General features: G+C 39.2%; 1 long non-coding RNA gene across 1 annotated transcript in view; it reads left to right on the plus strand.

The window, feature by feature from the left end:
• Positions 1 to 21,981, plus strand: part of LOC123332846 — a 172,540-nt gene that overhangs the window by 139,567 nt on the left and 10,992 nt on the right. The window contains exon 2 of the long non-coding RNA XR_006549946.2: positions 16,423 to 16,539. This is a non-coding gene — a long non-coding RNA (uncharacterized LOC123332846). The remainder of the gene's footprint in view (positions 1 to 16,422; positions 16,540 to 21,981) is intronic.

A 21,981-nucleotide genomic window follows, 5' to 3' on the forward strand; every position in this document is an offset into this window, starting at 1 on the left:
AAGAAATTGCCTTGTATAGGTTATTGAGAAGTGTAAATAACAGTCTGAATATAAAGAATTGACACATAGTAACACTCTTATAGTAATGATAACAAATAAGAACTTGAAAAACCTTGTGGTAGACAGGAAAGATAATCAAGAAACCAAAGGACTTGAGTGATAGTTCAGCTTTTAGCCAAGGTATTTTATTGTCATGGACTTTATGATAAACCTATGGGGATAAAATGGTCTTTCTCTGAGATCCGTTTCAGTTCTAAGCGTTTAATAATTCTTCTGCTTACATCTGTCTATGTGCCTTGGATAGGATGAGCGGACATCCCAGACATTCTCCTTCCCATTAAGCCAGCCCTGTGCCATCTGTGATGGAGTTTCTCTGTGTATGATTTAAACACTTTCAAGCTACTGAATTTATCTTATATCTTCTTACAGGAATTTATAATTTTCTTTTATTTTTTGTTTTGTTTTAGCAGTGATGTGAGGAGTGTGCACATGTGGTTTCTGAGGACTGGGAAGGATGATTTCTATACAAATATGCTTTTATTGTTTATTTTTTTCAATAATTGTCATTTCCTTTATAGTCACTCAGACAAGCTTCCTTCTTTCATTTGCAAATTTTCTCATATGATTAGTCAAGGAGTTCTTTTTGAGTCTATATTTTTAACATTTGTTTCTACTCTCACTGTTGTCAATCAGACCCCTATTTATTATTTCTTACTTGGATCATTGCCCTGGCCTTGTAACTCCTCAGTCTCTTCCAAACTATTCTACATCTTACTGCCACATTAATCTTTTAAAAACTCTGTTCTGATTTATCATTCTTCTATTCAAAACCCTTCAGTAATTCTCTCTTGCCAGCCAAAAGTGTTCATGTTCATTTGCAAGGCATCCGAGGCACTCCATGACCTGATTCCAACCCAAATTTCCAGCCTAATCTCCCACTGCTGTCCTTTACATAATTTGTACTCCAGCCAAACTGAACCACTTTCCATTTCTCAAATGTGCACTTGTTCCTGCCTCCTTACCTTTTGCTCTCTTTAAAATGATTTCCTTCAGCTTATAATTTCCTCTATGTCCATTGTGCCTGTCAAAACTCTGCCGTTCTTCAATGCTCACATTGAATACCTCCATAAAATCATTTCTCATCTCCTCAACAAGAAAGAATACCAATAACACTCTGCACATAACTCCCTTTTGGCAATGACTTGTAGGGGATCTGGTGTCAGATAACTGAGTGTTGAGTCTGGTTTTGTGCGGTCCTGGTGCAAATCATTTAAGCTCTCTTAGCCTCAACTTTTTTTCATGTTAAATAAGAATGAGCGTTTATTCTGTATAATTCATGGAGTTATTTTGAATATCGGAAACATATATGTAAAAATTTTACAATATAAGTTTCTCTCTTGTCTTATTTCAAATATATACTAAAGTTCCTGTATCAAGGAAGTATGTTTCACTTATTTTTCGGGGTTTTGTATATACCATCAGGTACTCTATAAATGCTTATTAAATTAATAATTTTTAAAATATACGTTTCTTTGAAAAGAGAATATCAAGAGTTATCAAAAGACATATATCTTAGTGCAGTATTTCTCCTTTTAAGATTTTTTCATAGTACATTTCCACTCTGTGATCTTAACGGGGCAAAATCATACCATATATCCAAATCCAGTTAAAACTTCTCTCTGAAATCTGTGAAGAACAAAGTAGTTTGTTTCAGTGTGGAAATTTTCCGAATGTTTCCACATATAATTCTATAGTGCGACAACTTTGGGAACTTTGATTTCATCATTCTTGTACCTCAAATAAAGCCAACACACACACTCACTCACTAACGCATACACACACACACACAAAGAGAAGAAAAAGATTTTAGGCAAACCAGTTTTCTTATCAACAAAGTGATTCTTCTTCTTTAATGCCCTAAACTCTCATGAAAGTGCCAGAAACTAAAGGGTAGACGTCTGGGACTTATATATGAATTGCATATAATTTGCCTTTGCTTGCTTAGCTTCATCTGTGTTTTTGGTCAATTAAGATGATTGCCCAGCTGAATTGTTACTCTTTATTTCTGTCTTCCTTTTCTTCTAATGTCATTGGCCCAGGTGCCCTCCCTCAGAACTATTCAGCAGTCAGGAATGAATGAGACCCCTAGGGGAAGGAAATGCATAAAGAAAGAGAAATATTGAATAGACAACAGTTTAGAGTGTGTGGAGCACAATGAGAGGGTGTCACTCAGTACAGAATGTTCATCTAGTAAAAAAGAAATCACTCTTGTTTGTTTCTGCGATTGTACCAATGAAGAACAAGCCAAGAAATCCACAATCCTCTCTTGGTCTATAGAGAGAACTGGGGGTACATTACTTCTCCAGTGGGAAAGGAGTTTGTTTGGGTTACTTAAGCAGCATCATAGGATTAAGGAGTGACATAATCCCTTCTTGGAAGAATCTGGGTGGATTTTGTGTCATTTTCGGAAAGTGAGGGTGATGTACCAAGAATGACAGATTGACCAGAAAGAGAACTATGTGGAAACCTCCTAACCCCCTTGAGTTTGATCCAAGGAGAAACTAGAGGGCGAAAGAATCCCTAGGCACTAATATGCAAGTTCCTGCTAATAATCCAGATCTGGAAAGAGGTATGTGTCTGGAATACTTGAAATCAAATCTCTCTGATCCCATAAGGACTGTATACATTTAACTGGAATCTTAGAATTGTCTCAAACGTTCTTATGTAGAATGTTCTATCTTGTTCTGAGTTGAGAGAGAGTATTTCATGAGGAGAAGAGTGCAGAACAAAGGATTATCAGAAAATGTGTTAAATCAATGAAACACGGGAGAGTTGCTTAGATAAAAATGGGGCATAATTTGTTTATGAAATTGTCTTTAAAATGGCCCTTGCCATAGCCTCTGAGGACTCTACACTTGTGCAGTGTATGGCTGGATATAGGATCTAGCTTGTGCCTCTGTGTTCTTCCAGTCATCTGTGCTGACTGATAGGGTGGTGGTGCAGATGGGGTAATTCAATATCAAGGTTCTCATTTTTCTCTCTGTCATACACCCTCATTTCTGGCTTTTCTGGGAAAGAGTGTTCTGCTGCTCTTTAATCTCCTCCTGATTCCATTGGGTTTTCTTACTTTCCACATAGTTTTTTTTTTTTTTTTTTTCCTTTTGCTGATGTTTCTCAAAGCCATGTATATCTAAATAAAAGTCATATTTTTGACAAATTGATAAGTGATAGGAAGATTAACCTCCTGTCTTCAAAAGGCCTAGTGACAATTGATTTGCTTAAATCTTGCTCAAGGTAATAGAAGTTGAATCCCTGAAAGGACCAATTTTCTTTTAAGAGGCCCACTAGAACCGGACATGGAACAACAGACTGGTTCCAAATTGGAAAAGGAGTACGTCAAACCTGTATATTGTCACCCTGCTGATTTAATTTATATGCAGGGTACATCATGTGAAATGCTGGACTGGATGAAGCACAAGCTGGAATCAAGATTTCTGGGAGAAATATCAACAACCTCAGATATGCAGATGATACCACCGTATGGCAGAAAGTGAAGAACTAAAGAGCCTCTTGATGAAAGTGAAAGAGGAGAGTGAAAAGTTTGGCTTAAAACTCAACATTCAAAAAACTAAGATCATGGTATCAGGTCTCATAACTTCATGGCAAATAGATGGAGAAACAATGGAAACAGTGAGAGACTTTATTTTCTTGGGCTCCAGAATCACACTGCAGTTAGTGACTGCAGCCATGAAATTAAAAGACGCTTGCTCTTTGGAAGAAAAGCTATGACCAACTTAGATGACATATTAAAAAGCAGAGACATTACTTTGCCGACAAAGGTCCATCTAGTCAAAGCTATGGTTTTTCCAGTAGTCATGTATGGATGTGAGAGCTGGACTGTAAAGAAAGCTGAGCGTCGAAGAATTGACGCTTTTGAACTGTGGTGTTGGAGAAGACTCTTGAGAGTCCCTTGGACTCTAAGAAGATCCAACCAGTCAATCCTCAAGGAAATCAGTCCTAAATATTCATTGGAAAGACTGATGCTGAAACTGAAACTCCAATAGTTTGGCTACCTGATATGAAGAACTGACTCCTTGGAAAAGACCCTGATATTGTTAAAGACTGAAAGCAGGAGGAGAAGGGGATGACAGAGGATGAGATGGTTGGATGGCATCACTGACTTGAAGCACATAAGTTTTAACAAGTTCTTGGAGTTGGTAATGGTCAAGGAAGTGTAGCATGCTGTAGCCCATGGGGTCACAAAGAGTGGGACATGACTGAACAACTGAACTGAACTGAACTGAACTGTGTTCCACTGACCAAGACCATATTGAGGGCAGGGTTATATTACATAAATGCACTTTCTCCCAACTTCTTGCCAGTGACTTTTTCTTTTTAAATGAATGGACTTGAAATGTTGGTTATAAAAGGAGCTGATAGAAAATGTTGATGATACCTTCCCTCCTGGAAAAGCTAGTGTGGCAACTTCAGGATTTGTAGGCAGGAATGTATTTTGAATTATAAGCAATTCAAGACAGTGACCTGGAGAAAGGGCTGGAATGGGGGAAGAATGCTAATTTTAGCCATGATTTTTTTTTTCCTCTGTGCTCAGTTTACTTCTTTAATCCTTTGAGATGTCCTGAACCCTGTGCTCTGGTCCAGGGAGGCAGAACTGCACGCAAACTCCTCCTGGCCCTGGCACACATACACAGTTAACTAGGAGCACACGTGGGCTCAGTTACTTGAATTGAAAACAGACCTGAATGAAGAGAGACCTGTTTTGTGTCCCAATGCCTCTGTGTCCAACAAGTTATCAGTGGGCCATAAGGGATGAAAAGGTCTTCCAGCAATCCGTGCTCATCATCACTGCCTAGTGATTTAATTCAGAGTTCAGATCGTAAATTGGACTTGATGTAAAACATCAGCCAGGGCTGAGCGTCCGCCTGGGTGTGCTGGGCTTGCCTCGGGCTGACCTAACGACAAGGCATGCTGTCACGTCTGGGTCATCGGCTGTCAGCGGACGGCTCCCTGTGGGAGATCCAGGTCGTGAGCGTTGCAATTGTCTAGACAGGAGGTGACAAACACGTTGACCTTTGGGATGAGATTGATCTCCTTATTTTTTGACAGGAGGCCTTTCCAAAAGGGGTGGGGTCTCAGGAGGCACAGTCTAGAAGCTTCATCATCTGTGAGTGGAATCAAACCTGTGTATCCGCTCCACCCAGACTGCAATGCCAAAAAGAGTTTCTCAAGGGTATTTTTTTCTTTCTTTCTTTCTTCTTTTTTCTTTGAGCTAAATGGTGATGTTATATTCACTTTGGGCTTCAAGAGTGTGAGGAAGGAAAAAGAACCTACTTTAATGCTGTGTCAACTCTGAGGCATACAGTATTTCATTTAAACCCCTTAAAATGTTATGAGGTTTGTTATCTTCACATTAGAGAGGAAAATAGGCTCAGAGATGATCAGACCTTACTACCTAGGGCCATGTAGCAAGTAGTTGCCATGGCCCAGATTTGAACTATAGTTCATTTTGATATTGTACAATGATACCTTTCCAGGATCTGTGTTTTCTACTACAGTGGGGATAATATCAGCTACCTCTCGAATTCTGAGGGTTATCAAAATGTTAAAATAAGTTGAAAAACAGACTTTTGTTTCCCCTTAAAACATCTACTTTTGAATACACTGAAGCTTGTCTCATTATCTTGAAGCTACATCATTACCCCTGGAAGAGAATAGAAATTGTTCAGTGAAAGAAGTGAAGGAGGGCCTTGGTTTAGACTAATGTGTCCTAAACGTTCCATTGGTCACTAGTCCTGCACAAACACATTTGGGAAACGTGGCATAAATATTTTCTTCATGAAGAGCCATGTGATTAGATTTGCATTTTGTTGAAAACCAATCTTTTTCAAACTTAATTGATCATATAACTTTTCCCCCTAAAAAACTGACTGACATCACATGGGTCTAATATTCTGGGGACTACAGTTTGCAGACAAGTTAAAGTTTAAACGATAGTAACGTTTCCCTGAATCTAGACTCAGAAGCTTTATTAACTTCATCTAGGTAACAAGGATAGAATTAACTATTTAGGACTTTAACCACTTGCTGTGACCAAGGTTCTGATCTATTAGCACATGCAAGGACAATCCCAAACAGCTTGAGAACTCTTTGAATAATATTTTGAATATGGTGAAGATACTTTAAGTCTGAAAGAAATATACAAGGCTGTACATACAGTCTTCTAAAGCGTATGGTATGTGTTTCCTTATACCTTTAAGCCTGAAATATTTGTAGAGACTATCTTTCAGAAATGCATGATTATCAAGCAAAAAATATTTCAAATCCAAAGGCTGTTTACCTTTTGCAGATAAAAAAGGTCCCAAACCAAAATGTTTTCAGCCATTTGGCAAAGACAAATGTGATTTTTCTCTGTTCATCTTTCTTTCTTCTTTTTGTTTCTTTTCTCTTTCCTTTCCTCTTGTTATTTCTCCATTCTACCCCTTCCCTCTTCAACTATTGCATCTGCAGACTGGGAGAATGGATGTGATAATAATTCTTACATAGACCACTCTATATCCAAAAGTTTTTAGCTATCTTCAAGCTGAACTTGAGAGTCTTCACCTTAAAAAGAGATTTCCATCGAGATTAACCAGGGTTTGCAGGTTAATAAAAACCATTCTGGTTGAAAATTAATTTGAGACTTTATTTCATTCTGTGAACTATCAAATAAAATTAGGCTGTTCTTCTAGTCATTTATTTTGGATTTGTTGGTATGTTTAATAATACACCAAAGATGCTTTTTATTTGATTTTTAAAAATAATTATATTTGTAAAGAAAAAGAAGTTTCAAAGCTAGGGGGAATTATGTAAGTATATATACTATTTCGGTTGCTGCAAGGTATTTATTGATTCATTCTACAATAAAACATTTCACACAGAATGCCTGCTTAACGGGGAACAATATGTAGTCCAAGGATTTCCTTTAGATTTATTAGGAGACTGAAATTTTATTTTTATTTGCTCTGATAAACACGAAATCCAATCTCCCAGACCTTAAATCCAGCACTTAGAAGAGTAACTCCCTCCAAAGAGACTTTGAGACTGCTTAATTTCTCCAGTGGGAAGCTTTATATATGTGCCACCCAGGCATAACCTGGCATTTTGATAAGCTTGGTTGAAGATCCCAATTAAAAAATGTTTCACAAGCACAACCAGTAATGTACTCTTTAAAATACAAAGAGGAAACAAATTACCTACCTCTTGACTCCTTTACTCACTCTGAAAATGACTTACATACAAGACAGGGAACAAACCAAGTCATGAAGTAAGACTTGAAAGTTTGAACAGTATAGACACTTTACCTGCAAGGATTTTTCACAACATTTCTAAGCTGATTCCTTGGTTTGTACTATCAAAGCAGAACTCTAAAGTTAAGAAATAAAAGCTTGATTCTGTTTTTTTTCCCCTTTCCTTTGTCTCTTTCAGCAGGTTATTTTTCCTGTGTCATAAGGAGTTAGTTTAGACAAGGATGCAGATTACTATTAAATGAACTAATCACAGCAGAGAGTGGCAAATAAAAAGTTCAAAAATATTTGCCTTCCATGGTAAAATATTCCAGACTTCAGGCAGCTCAGATAAAATATTTGTTTTTATAGCATTAAGAAGGAGAAAAAAGTGATGACCTCCAGAATGGTTTAGAGTATTTTCTAAAAAGTCTGCTCTTCACGGTCTAGTAAATGAAGTTCCAGTTGCTTTCAGTTCAGTTCAGTTCAGTCGCTCAGTTGTGTCCAACTCTTTGCGACCCCATGAATCGCAGCAGCCAGGCCTCCCTGTCCATCACCAACTCCTGGAGTTCACTCAGACTCATGTCCAGTGAGTCGGTGATGCCATCCCTCCATCTCATCCTCTGTCGTCCCCTTCTCCTCCTGCCCCCAATTCCTCCCAGCATCAGAGTCTTTTCCAATGAGTCAACTCTTCGCATGAGGTGGCCAAAGTACTGGAGTTTCAGCTTCATCATCATTCCCTCCAAAGAAATCCCAGGGCTGATCTCCTTCTGAGTGGACTGGTTGGATCTCCTTGCAGTCCAAGGGCCTCTCAAGAGTCTTCTCCAACACCACAGTTCTAAAGCAGCAATTCTTCAGCGCTCAGCTTTCTTCACAGTCCAGTTGCTTTAGAATTAGGGAAAATTGATGGAGTACTGACACTGAAGCACAAATGAGGACGCACAGTAAAGATAGTTCTTAAGAGTGCAATCAGATTGTGTGTGTGTGTGTGTGTGTGTGTGTGTCTGTGTATGTGCATGCATACTCAGCTGTGTCAGACTCTTTGCGACTCCGTAGCATGCCCGGTTCCTCTGTCCATGAAATTTTCCAGGCAAGAATACTATGCTGCTGTTGTTGCTAAGTCACTTCAGTTGTGTCTGACTCTGTGCGACCCCATAGACGGCTGCCCACCCGGCTCCCCCGTCCCTGGGATTCTCCAGGCAAGAACACTGGAGTGGGAACACTGGAGTGGGTTGCCATTTCCTTCTCCAATGCATGAAAGTGAAAAGTGAAAGTGAAGTCACTCAGTCATGTCCGACTCTTCGTGACCCCATGGACTGCAGCCTACCAGGCTCTTCTGTCTATGGGATTTTCCAGTCAAGAGTACTGGAGTGGGGTGCCGTTGCCTCCTCCACCAAGAATACTATGCTGCTGCTTCTGCTGTTAAGTTGCTTCAGTCATGTCCGACTCTGTGCGACCCCATAGACGCAGTCCACCAGGCTCCCCTGTCCCTGGGATTCTCCAGGCAAGAACACTGGAGTGGGAACACTGGAGTGGGTTGCCATTTCCTTCTCCAATGCATGAAAGTGAAAAGTGAAAGTGAAGTCGCTCAGTTGTGTCCGACTCTTAGCAACCCCATGGACTGCAGCCTACCGGGCTCCTCCATCCATGGGATTTTTCAGTCAAGAGTACTGGAGTGGGGTGCCATTGCCTTCTCCACAAGAATACTATGCCTGGGTTCAAATCTGGTCTTAGACATTTACTAAACATGTAGAGCAAGTTTTTAAAAACCTACCTTGGTTTTCTCATTTGTAAAATGGGATGAATAGTAAAAAATACCCATCCTAAACAGTTTTAGTTTTAGAGAATATGTGTATAGCCTGACAGAGAAGGCTTTCGTAAATGATTTATTTATCTTGCATTTTTAAGCACTCTTGACATCTACTGATACCCAGGTCTGTGATCTCTCTGGTTGCTACCACATATTTTGTGTCCCTGGATGGGTGAATAAGGAGTTGGAATTACTGCCATGTCAGTTGACTTATGGAATCAGTTATACAATACAGTGTTAAATGAATGGCTATGGCCTCTCTACTCTGCTGAGACTAGGACTATAGAAGTGAAAATAGAAATAAGGTCCCTGTCTTCATTCATGAAGCTTATGTATGTGTGTGTGCTCAGTCATGTCCGCCTCTTTGCAACCACATGGACTATAGCCCACCAGTCTCCTCTGTCCATGGAATTTTCTAGGCAAAATACTGGAGGAGATTGCCATTTACTACTCCACCATGAAGTTTACTGGGAGGATAACAAATAAACACATAAATAATTTACATGGTGCTTTGAAGCAAAGAAAACAGAGAAATGATTGGAACGGTTCATTTTAGATTACCAAGTCAAGAAAGACCTCTTTGAGGAATGTTATTTAAGCTAATACCTAACTTACAAAGCAGTGTAGTCATCTGAAAATCTGGGAGGGAGAGGGGACATTAAATGTAAAGGCCTTGGGACAGTAATTTGGGAGTTTGAGTGATAGAAAACAAGCATGGCTGGGGCAGCATGAGCAAGGAGGAGGCTGCTAAGGAAAGTCAGGCAGATCACAGCCTGAAGGTCATGGTGAGAATTGCAGATTTTATTCTATAATGGTTCTAATAAAAGTCCTGTAGTCCTCCACATGCAGAAGCGATACGGTGGAGCTTCCTTAGAAAAGCTAAACACTTCTGGCTTTTTGCTGAACAGTGGCAATAGTTTTACATTGTTCTCTTTCTATATATACACATTTGGGGTACAGTCAGCTACAAACAAAGAAGTGAAGCCTTTGCTCAATAAATAAACTGAAACTTTAAGAACATTCTACCCCTGGACCTTAACTGTATCAGAACCAGGCTTTAACCTGCTGTTTTGAATCTATGCCCACTTCTGATGAACACCCCAAACATGCCCCACTGAAGATTCTAATATGTCCTTGGGTAAGAAAAGGGGAAATTGAGTCAACTCTTTTTCTTACTCCTGTTAAGAAAAGAAATAAAGAATTCAGATTCTGCATGCTCCCACTAGTCAAGAAGCTTTTGTCCAGTTGTTCTTCGTGTGGTTTATAATAAACAAAATATAGAGGTTTGTAGGATTTCCAGTTCTAACATTGTTATTGATTTTTTCACACCATATCCAACTTCCACCAGGTTGACTGTCCGTGATCTAACCCACTGAGAATTACTTAAATACTGCACTGAGTTTGATGTACTATCATTTTATATCCTTCATGTATCTACATAAACCAGCTGTATGGAAACAGAAACTTGCAGAAGAATCAAAGCAGGTGATAGTCCTTATACTGGTGGCAGGAGACCCTAATTCTAAACCCAGCTCTGTCTCCTCTATCTCCTGAGCATGTCATTCAGTCTCTTTGGCTCTGCACCCTTCCCCATTCTTCACTCACAGAAGGCGACAATTAGCTCAGCTCATCAAAAAGTTTCCTTTTTGGAGCCAGCATCCGTCCATAAAAAAGCCAAAAAGAGGCAGAGACAAAAAGGGAGGGAGAAAAGAATTACCACTGTTACCTGACCTGCTCATTCTTTTAGCATCTCCTCAAAGGCACAAAGCTCAAAATGTGGTACCTCTGACATTATTCAGTAAATGGAAAAGTATTCTATAGTGGTGAGCCTTCCCTTACCCTTAAACGCACATGGTGCAGGAGATAACTTACTCCATCTCTGTAAAGAAACTTGCTGAAAGAATTCTCATATTTATGTGGGTGTCAGAGCTAGGAGCTCATTGCTTCCAAGTTATGTGTCATCAAATTCAGTAAGTCTCCTCAATAAAATTTCTTTCTCTTTCTTCCCACTTCATATTTTCTTTCTCTTCCGTGTATCTATTATTTTTAACAAACTTCTAATAATGACAGTGTACAGGTTCAGTTCAGTGGGTACCCAGCCATATTGATAGATGAATGTGATGAAGTTAATCACTGGAAGTGGAGGCCGGCTTAAGGATTTTATGATGTTGTATTGAGACCCATCAGCTAGTCTGCATGTTCAGCCATGGAACAGAATGAAATGCATTTGGCTGAAAAACATTCCTTTAGCCACAATTAAGCCATTTCCTCTCTTACAACTAGTCACCACAGTTCATGACACAGGTTGTATCTTTACCAGTCATTTTAAGGTGGTCAATTTTATAGTCAGTGTCCACTCTGTTTCTTGATGTTTTAAACCAGGTCAAGCCACCCATGTACTATGCCCCATCTGACTCAGGAAAACAGACCTCCTCCTAAAAGAGTTACTCAGGACTGCCCTTTTCCTGTTTTTGACTTGTTCACATGGTTTTCATCTTCCTAGTCCCATGTTTGGATGACTTCAGAATCTGTCCGGTCAGAGACCCAGTGCTTGGCATCATGTGGTGTGAGTGGAGGAGGATATCAGGCATATTTATACGGTCAGTTCAGTTCAGTTCAGTCCCCTCAGACTCTTTGCAACCCCATGAATCACAGCATGCCAGGCCTACCTGTCCATCATCAACTCCCAGAGTTCACTCAAACTCATGTCCATTGAGTCGGTGATGCCATCCAGCCATCTCATCCTCTGTTGTCCCCTTCTCCTCCTGCCCCCAATCTCTACCAGCATCAGACTCTTTTTGAATGAGTCAACTCTTCGCATAAGGTGGCCAAAGTACTGGAGTTTCAGCTTTAGCATCATTCCTTCCAAAGAAATCCCAGGGCTGATCTCCTTCAGAATGGAATGGTTGGATCTCCTTGCAGTCCAAGGGACTCTCAAGAGTCTTCTCCAACACCACAGTTCAAAAGCATCAATTCTTTGGTGTCAGCCTTCTTCACAGTCCAACTCTCACATCCATACATGACCACTGGAAAAACCATAACCTTGACTAGATGAACCTTTGTTGGCAAAGCAATGTCTCTGCTTTTCAATATGCTATCTAGGTTGGTCATAACTTTTCTTCCAAGGAGTAAGTGTCTTTTAATTTCATGGCTGCAGTCACCATCTGCAGTGATTTTGGAGCCCCAAAGAATTTTGGAGCCCAAAAAAAGTCTGACACTGTTTCCACTGTTTCCCCATCTATTTGCCATGAAGTGATGGGACCGGATGCCATGATCTTCATTTTCTGAATGTTGAGTTTTAAGCCAACTTTTTCACTCTCCTCTTTCACCTTCATCAAGAGGCTTTTTAGTTCCTCTTCACTTTCTGCTATAAGGGTGGTGTCATCTGCATATTGAGCTTATTGATATTTCTCCTGGCAATCTTGATTCCAGCTTGTGCTTCTTCCAGCCCAGCATTTCTCATGATGTACTCTACATATAAGTTAAATAAGCAGGGTGACAATATACAGCCTTGACGTACTCCTTTTCCTATTTGGAACCAGTCTGTTGTTCCATGTCCAGTTCTAACTGTTGCTTCCTGACCTGCATACAGATTTCTCAAGAGGCAGGTCAGGTGGTCTGGTATTCCCATCTCTTTCAGAATTTTCCAGTTTGTTGTGATCCACACAGTCAAAGGCTTTGGCATAGTCAATAAAGCAGAAATAGATGCTTTTCTGGAACTCTCTTGCTTTTTCCATGATCCAGCGGATGCTGGCAATTTGATCTCTGGTTCGTCTGCCTTTTCAAAAACCAGCTTGAACATCTAGAAGTTCACGGTTCACATATTGCTGAAGCCTGGCTTGGAGAATTTTGAGCATTACTTTACTAGCGTGTGAGATGAGTGCAATTGTGCAGTAGTTTGAGCATTCTTTGGCATTGCCTTTCTTTGGGATTGGAATGAAAACTGACCTTTTCCATTCCTGTGGCCACCGCTGAGTTTTCCAAATTTGCTGGCATATTGCATGCAGCACTTTCACAGCATCATCTTTTAGGATTTGAAATAGTTCAACTGAAATTCCATCACCTCCACCAGCTTTATTCATAGTGATGCTTCCTAAGGCCCACTTGACTTTGTATTCCAGGATGTCTGGCTCTAGGTGAATGATCACACCATCATGGTTATCTGGGCCATTGAGATTTTTTTTGGTATAGTTCTGTATATTCTTGCCACCTTTTCTTAATATCTTCTGCTTCTGTTAAGTCCATACCATTTCTGTCCTTTATTGTGCCCATCTTTGCATGATTGTGCCCATCTTTGCAAGTTCCCTTGGTATCTCTAATTTTCCTGAAGAGCTATCTAGTCTTTCCCATTCTATTGTTTTCCTCTATTTCTTTGCATTGGTTGCTGAAGAAAACTTTCTTATCTCTCCGTGCTATTCTTTGGAACTCTGCATTCCCATGGTTATATCCTTCTTTTTCTCCTTTGCCTTAGTTTCTCTTCTTTTCTCAGCTACTTGTAAGGCTTCCTTAGACAACCATTTTGCCTTTTTGTATTTCTTTTTGTTGGGGATGGTCTTTTTCACTGCCTTCTATACAATGTCATGAACCTCCATCCATAGTTCTTCAGACACTCTATCAGATCTAATCCCTTGAATCTATTTGCCACTTTCACTGTATAATTGTAGGGGATTTGACTTAGGTCGTACCTGAATAGTCTAGTGGTTTTTCCCTACTTCAATTTAAGTCTGAATTTTGCAATAAATAGTTCATGATCTGAGCCACAGTCAGCTCCCGGTCTTGTTTTTGCTGACTGTATAGAGCTTCTCCATCTTTGGGTGCAAAGAATATAATCAGTCTGATTTTGGTGTTGACCATCTGGTGATGTCCATGTGTGTAGAGTTGTCTCTTAGTCATCTCCTAAGAAGGAGCTTAGAAAGCCTAAGAAACAATGTTTGAAGAAGGTACAAAAGGGTCTTGGATATCCACACTATCATTAGTAACAGGGGTAAGAGAAGAAAGTGTTCTGGGATTGTTCATATTTCTGACTTTACTCCTTTTTCTCTGGATCACAACATTCTAGATCCCTTAGCTCAACTTCTATCCTTAAGCCAGCTTGTTCTGTCTTCAGAGTATCATGCTTGAGGTTCCCTCTGCTCAGATGCTCTTCTACCATTTCTCTTCAAGTGGCTGTCTCTTCCTTTCATCACTGATCAAATGAAACCACCTCCAAGAAGCCTTCCTTGATCACCCCATTTATTTACCATCACAACACCTTGCTTATTTTATTTTAAATAAAATGTATTATTATTTTTCTTTTTTATCTTTAAATTGAGTAATAATTAGTATACAATATTTCAGGTGTACAATGTAGTGGTTTAATATTTTTATATATTATGAAATGATCACTTCAATAAGATGAATTATCACCCATCACAAAACTAAGTTGTTACAATACTATTGACTATATCCCCTATTTATATTATATATTACATCCACATGGCTTATCTATATTATAGCTGGAAGTTTGTACCTCTTAATTCCCTTCACTTATTCCATCCATCTTTCCACCTCTCTCTCCTTTGGGAACCACCTATTTGTTCTCTGTATCTGTGAGTTTGTTTCTGTTTTTGTTTTTTGTTCATTTGTGTTTTAGTGAGTTTGTTTCTGTTTTTGTTTTTTGTTCATTTGTGTTTTAGAGTCCACATATAAGTAAAAGTATGCATATTTATTTTTCTCTGTCTGATTTATTTCAGTTAACATAATACCCTCCAGGTTCATCCAGGCAAACCCACAGCTAACATCATACTCAATGGTAAAACGTGTTTCCTCTTTTTAGAAACAAGCCAAGGGTGCCTATTCTTGTCATTTTTGTTGACTAGGACTTCACAGCAGTTAGGCAAGAAAAAGAAGTAAAAGCCATTCAAATTGAAATGGGAAAAGTAAAACCATCAGTATTAGCAGATAGCATAATACTATATATAGAAAATTCCATCCAGACTTCACAAAAGAACTTTTAGAAGTAATAAATGAATTCAGTAAAGTTTTGGGGTATAAAATTTATTTACAGAAATCTGTTGCATTTGTATAGACTAATAATGAGCTATCAGAAGGGAAATGAAGAAAACAATGGCATTTACAGTTGCATCAAAAAGAATAAAACACCTAAGAATAAGTTTAACCATAGAGGTAAAAGGTCTGTGCTCTAAAATCTATTAGACATTGATGACAGAATTGAAGAAGACACAAATAGATGGAAAGATATATACCATGCTTATGGGTTGGAAGAATCATCATTAAAATGTCCATATTACACAAAGAAATCTATGGATTCATTTAGTCCCTATCAAAATTCTAATGGCATTTTTTTCGTAATACAAAATAATTCTGAAATTTGTGTGGAATCACCAGAGACCCTAAATAGCCAAAACCTTTTCTTCTCATGCTATGGCATGAGATAGACTGTGATTCTCCTTCCTGAGTTTATAAAAATAGAGGCTCAAAAGATAGGACTGGTGGTGTTTCCAGTCTCTTTCTTTGTGGAAGACTCTCATGTTGCTGAAAGGTGAAATGGCAGGACAAATTTAATGGAAGAATGTTGCTTTGACATCTTTCTCAGAGAGTAACTGCCTGTCAGCCTGTGGTATGAAGAAGGTAGGGCTCATGAAGCAGTAGCAGTCCTGGGGACGGGGGTCTCAAGGCTTCAGCAAACTCATGTTGCTGCTGTCTCCTATTATTTCATCTTCTTTGCATGACAGCATAATGACATCACTATACATTTATGGAAAGAATAGCAACAGAAAAAGAGCAAGTTTCCTGCTGCTGCTAAGTCACTTCAGTTGTGTCTGACTCTGTGTGACTCTATAAACGGCAGCCCACCAGGCTCCTCCGTCCCTGGGATTCTCCAGGCAAGAACACTGGAGTGGGTTGCCATTTCCTTCTCCAATGCATGCATGCTAAGTCACTTCAGTCGTGCCCAACTCTGTGCAACCCTATGGACAGCAGCCCGCCAGGCTCCTCTGTCCACAGGATTCTCCAGGCAAGACTCTCTTTCTTTTTAGACTTTTTAACTTTATTATCACAAATATAACTTTACAGAAAAACAATATCATAAGCTTTAATTTACAGAAAGGTAGAGTGGCATAGAGCTTTAGAGCTTTCACTGTGGTGGATCTATCACTGTTAACCCACTCTGCTTCCCCTCAGCATGGGGGATTAGAGTTCTCCATACGATTGAGTCTGGGCTTGCTTGGGCCAGTGGAAAATAAGCCCAAGTAGAACATGGATGTTCCTGGACAGAAGCTTTACAAAGCTGTTTGGATTTCACTTTGTTCTCTTTTTCCTCAATCCTAGGCCAGGGTGCCAAGGGTGTTGCTTCATCTTCCTGGGTCGCAGAATGAAGGCTATGCAGAGGAGAGCCACAGCTGACTCTGACAATCATGTTGCAAGAGTGAGAAAACATCCTTTGTGGTAAGCCGCTGAGATTTGGGGGGTTAGCTGTTAATGTAACATAACTGAGAGCATCTGGACAGATACAGAAATATATGAGCTTTACAATAGCTAAGAGAGAGTTTAAGTCTCTTAATGATCATGATAATTGTAATAATTATACTAACAGTTAACTTGAGTTGGCACTTTCTATGTGCCAGGCATTGTCTTCGGTACTTTCCTTTCCACAGCCATTTGATGGAATAGGTATTATTATAATGTATGTCTTATAGATGAGAAAACTGAGGCAGAGATTTGCCAAAGATTGTATACCTAGTGCGTGACAGAGCTAGGATTTGGTCTTGGTCATGATCGAGGCCAGAGTCCTGGGCTTTCACAGTTTCCCAAGTTGTCTTCTTCACTGTTACAGTTTTCAAACTTTTCATCTGTAAAATGAGGCTAGCAGTACCAACTTTCACATCACTTTTCCTCCACTTGTTGATGTTTTAAGGAAAGACCCAGAAGGAGGAAAGGCTTTCTGCTTTCTACTCTGCTTCCCAGGGTAATGGAGACAGAATCTGAAAACAGATCCCAGAAGGTGGTTGGCTGTGGGACATTTAAACTGATAGTATTAATAACTTACTCTTGTTTGACCTCTTTTGGCCATACACCAAAGCAAGGATTTGGCACGATTTAATAAAAAATGGGGCAGGCTGTGATCAGTCTCACTGGGTCCCTAATGGCTCTGGTAAGATGAAACACCGGGACAGATGCTGGTCCCACAGCTCACTTATGATAAGACCTTGAGAAAAGTGCCATGATCTCAGTATTGCAATGGCTGGGCATAAGGGGACCAAAGAAACTTTTCTCCCCTATGGTCTGAATGAAAGCATGCAGCACACAGGGAAAACTCTCCAGAAAATCCAGCAGAGACCCTTGCTTGGTTGTTTCATGAAACAGTAAGTAGACTGGAGAATGTCATAACAAACCACAAACGACCACAGAAATAACTGGGCACAGCTTTTGTCCAGATTGTTTAGCTATCATCTGTTCTTATTGCAACAGTCTGAAAAATAGACCACACTTGGAATTTTTAAAGCCCCAGGGAGAGAATTAAGAGGCTGCTGTTTTTTGCCCCTGGTAACCTTATCTTCCTTCAATTCTAACAACATCTTTCCTCACAAAACTGCCCATTTCCTTGCTTTTCTTTTGTAGAATTTCTATGTATATATGGGGATTTGATCTACCCACAGGATAACTGCATTGTTCCTTTCTAGCAGGAGTTTATAATAATAGGTTTATTATTAATCCCACTTATTTCAGATTTTTTAGGAATATAGTATTATTAGACTATGTTCAAGGTAAATAAAATTATATACCTACCTGAAAAATATCAAGTGCAAGGGGGTGTGTGTGTGTGTGTGTTTCCCTTTCACGTGTATGCGTGTGAAGGGGAAACGGAGAAAATGAAAGAGAAGAGAAAAAAAATGTGGGTGTAAAATTAACTGACCCTTTTATCCCAATAACTTTAATATAAATATCCTTCCAAATTACTATTCATCCCAGTTCTTTGGCAGAAGTGTGTGTTTGTGTGTGTGTATGTGCTCAGTCGCTCAGTTATGCCTGACTTATTTTGTGACTCCAAGGACTGTCGCCCACCAGACTCCTCTGTCCATGAAATTTTCCAGGCAAGAATACTGGAGTGGGTTGCCATTTCCTACTCCAGGGGATCTTTCTGACCCAGGAAGTACCATGTGACAAACAAATGATAATAAGTAAAGGAAGAGAGGGCTCAGAATGATGGAGTCAGTTGGGGAAATGTTTCCAATTTTCTTCCAGAGAGTGAAACAGATGGTGATTGTTCTTGATGCTTTTCTGCTTCCTCCTCTCTTTTTCTTCTATTCCTTCCTCTTCCTCTTTTTCTTCATCTTTGGCTTCTTTATCTTCTTTTAAATTCTTTTTTATATAGTAAAATGTACATAAAATTTACCATCTTAAGTGTACAGTTCAGTGACATTAAGTACACTCACATTTCTGTGCAATAATCATCATTCATCTCCAGAACTTTTTTTCATCTTGCAATCTTGGACCTGTACCTGTTAAATGATAACTCCCCATTTCTTCCCTGTCAATCCCTGGAGGACTACCAGTCTATTTTCTCTATGAATTTAACTATTCTAGGCACCTCATATGAGTGGAATCACATTGTATTTGTCCTTTTGTGACTGGCTTATTTCACTTAGTGTAATGTCTTTAGGGTCCATCCATGATGCAGCATGTCTTAGAACTTCTTTATTAAAGGCTGAATAGTATTTTGTTGTATGCAGGTATATTCCACATTTTGTTTATCCTTTCATCTGTGGTTGGATACTTATGTTGCTTCCACCTATTGGCTACTCTGAATAATGCTACTATGAATATAGGTATATAAATAATTGTTTGAGTCCCTGCTTTCAATTCTTTTGTGTATGTACTCAGAAGTGGAGATACTGGTAATTCTGTTTAATTTTTTTAGAAATTGCTGTACCAGTTTTCATATTAGCTGCACCATTTTACATTGCTACCCATTGCACACAGAAGTTTCATTTTCTCCACATTCTTGCAAGTGCTTGTTATTTTCTATTTTTTAAAATCACAGTCATCCTAATGGGTATGAAGTGGTATCTCACTGTGATTTTGATTTCAAGTTCCCTAATGTGTTGAATATGTTTTTATGTGATTACTGCCTATTTGTATAGATACTTTGGAGAAATGTCTTTTCAAGTCCTTTTCCATTTTAAAATCAGTTTGTTGTTGTGTTGTTGAATTTTTGGACTTTAAAAACATATTCTGGTTATTAACCCCTTTTCAGATATATGATTTGCAAATATTTTCTTCTATTCTGTTTGCCTATTCACTCTGTTGATAGTATCATTCTGTGTACAAAAGTTTTAAATTTTGATGTGTCCAATTTATCTATTTTTTCTTATGTTACCTGTACTTTTGGTGTCATAGTCAAGAAATCATTGCCCAATCCAATATCATGAAGCTTTGATATGTTTTCTTCTAAGAGCTTTATGATTTTAGCTCTTACTTTTACGTTTTTGGGCCGTTTTGAAATAATTTTTGTATCACTTTCTTTTTTTTAAAGCAGAAGGAGTACTACATTTTATAGATGTAACTTCCTCTGTTTAAGTTTTTTGTCTGGCATTGTGTGGGGCTCTGATACATGAAACATGATTCTGACCTCAGGAGTTTAAAAGATGAGCACATAGTAGCCATAGTATGAAGCAGGAAGACAATTTAAAGGCAATGGCACCCCACTCCAGTACTCCTGCCTGGAAAATCCCATGGATGGAGGAGCCTGGAAGGCTGCAGTCCCTGGGGTCGCTGAGGGTCGGACACGACTGAGCGACTTCACTTTCACTTTTCACTTTCATGCATTGGAGAAGGAAATGGCAACCCACTCCAGTGTTCTTGCCTGGAGAATCCCAGGGACAGGGAGCCTGGTGGGCTGCCGTCTATGGGGTCGCACAGAGTTGGACACGACTGAAGTGACTTAGCAGTAGCAGCAGCAGAAATAAGCTAACTTCCCTCTGGGTTCTTATAGTAACATGGGAACTTCAGGTTTTGTAGTATACCTTGTGCAAATCATAGATCAAAGATGGCACAGGAAAAGGTGGCAAAGGGGAAGATAAACTGACAAGATGTGATGGATGACAGGGCTAAAGTCCCTCTGTGTAGAAGGGGCTGCTTATTGGGGTTTATCTCTTCCAGGCTTTAGCACTGCAACCATACCTGTCCATTAGCCCTGCTCTGTTTAAGTACCATCAAATAATACCTGAAGGGCCTATTTTAATTCCAGATTTTATACAGTAACAAGAAAATACTTGTTGAGAAGGCAAGCACAGACATGCACACTGATCATTTCAGAGCAGATCACTTCTTACTAAGAGTGGCTGAGGAAAGTGCCTTTACACGACCTCTGTCTGGATCCTTTTGTGGAGGTCCTGGTTCCACGTGGTTCCTTCATTTGTTTCTTGGTTCTATGTTGTTTCATGGTCTAAGTGATACTGTCACTACTCTGGCTCAGAACAGCTATACTCATCCATTACAGAGATCTCTCAGTTTCCACCTTGACATTTAAAGAATAAAAATTTTGTCATATCACATGAACTCTTCATCTTATCCGTAATTCTCTTTATTCTCACAAACTGTTTGTGTATTTATTGCACCCCTAAGTGTAAGCTCCATGAAAACAGGGGCTTATTTCTCTGCTCTGTCTAGTGCTTAGAACTATATCTGGCACATGGTGGGTACTCAGTAAATATGTCTTGCATGGGTGAATGTATAAATGCTGCTGTTAAGTCGATTCAGTCATGTCCGACTCTGTGCGACCCCTAGACGGCAGCCCACAAGGCTCCTCTGTCCCTGGGATTCTCCAGGCAAGCATACTGGAGTGGGTTGCGATTTCCTTCTCCGAATGTATAAATAAGATTGAGCTATTTTTTGTTCCTGTTTGGTATTGCACATTTTTGTACAAATTAGCATTTCTGAGTGTGCAGCATTATTCTAAGTGTGTACTTTCAAATGCCTTCTAAAAATGTGTTCTTCTCTGTATCCCTCTGGGTGAAGGTTTTTCTGTTTCCCGGTTTTTGGTAGGAGAGAGATAACTTGGGTAATAAGCCTCGTAAAGAGGCTTCCTACCGTTCATACATGTAATCCCTCTCTGGACACTTCCTGTACCACACCATTAAATGTCTAGCCTTGACTACACAGCTGGATTCCTTCACTGCCTCTCTGAAGTTTTATGGTTTACTTACTTAATTCCCTCTGGCAACATACATTAAAGGGCCAATTGCTGCTCTTTAAGAACCAACACCTAGGTAACCTGGGCAAGTTATAAAATTTCTTCGTGCCTTAGTTTTTTTCATATGTCAAATAGTTTTTTTTTCAAATGTCTAATTATTAATATGTCAGTAACTAAAATTGGTTGAGTTGGGTCCCGTTCCAAGCATTTTACATGCAATAGACTTTAATGTTTAATAATGTTTATTAACAATGAGGTAGGTTCTATCATTATCCTCATTTTATAGAAAAGGAAATTGAAGTATAGAAAGTTTAGGTGCTTGACTCAAAGTCTTACAGATCTTAAGTGGTGGAACTGGAATTCAAACCCATGGAGTTAGACTACAGAGTTAGCACTTTGGGATATATATCCCTGGTCAAGGGATTATGAAGAGGATAAGATAATAAATTAAATTGCTTGCATGTCTGGATCAGAACTAGAACTCCATAGATGTCAGTTGTTCTTTTGGCTAGTAGCTCATCTCCCTCTATGACAAATATAAAGAAGGTCTTATGAAGACCACAAATACCAGATAAAGACACAAAGGGGTTAAATATAAGTGGGTAAAGAATGAATAAAGATATTTTAGTTAGGAGCAGTTTTTTTTAATTTCTTTTTTTTTAAATTTTCACAATGTTGTATTGGTTTCTGCCATA

This window comes from Bubalus bubalis, chromosome 3 (genome assembly GCF_019923935.1).
Source record: "Bubalus bubalis isolate 160015118507 breed Murrah chromosome 3, NDDB_SH_1, whole genome shotgun sequence".
Lineage (NCBI taxonomy): Eukaryota > Metazoa > Chordata > Mammalia > Artiodactyla > Bovidae > Bubalus > Bubalus bubalis.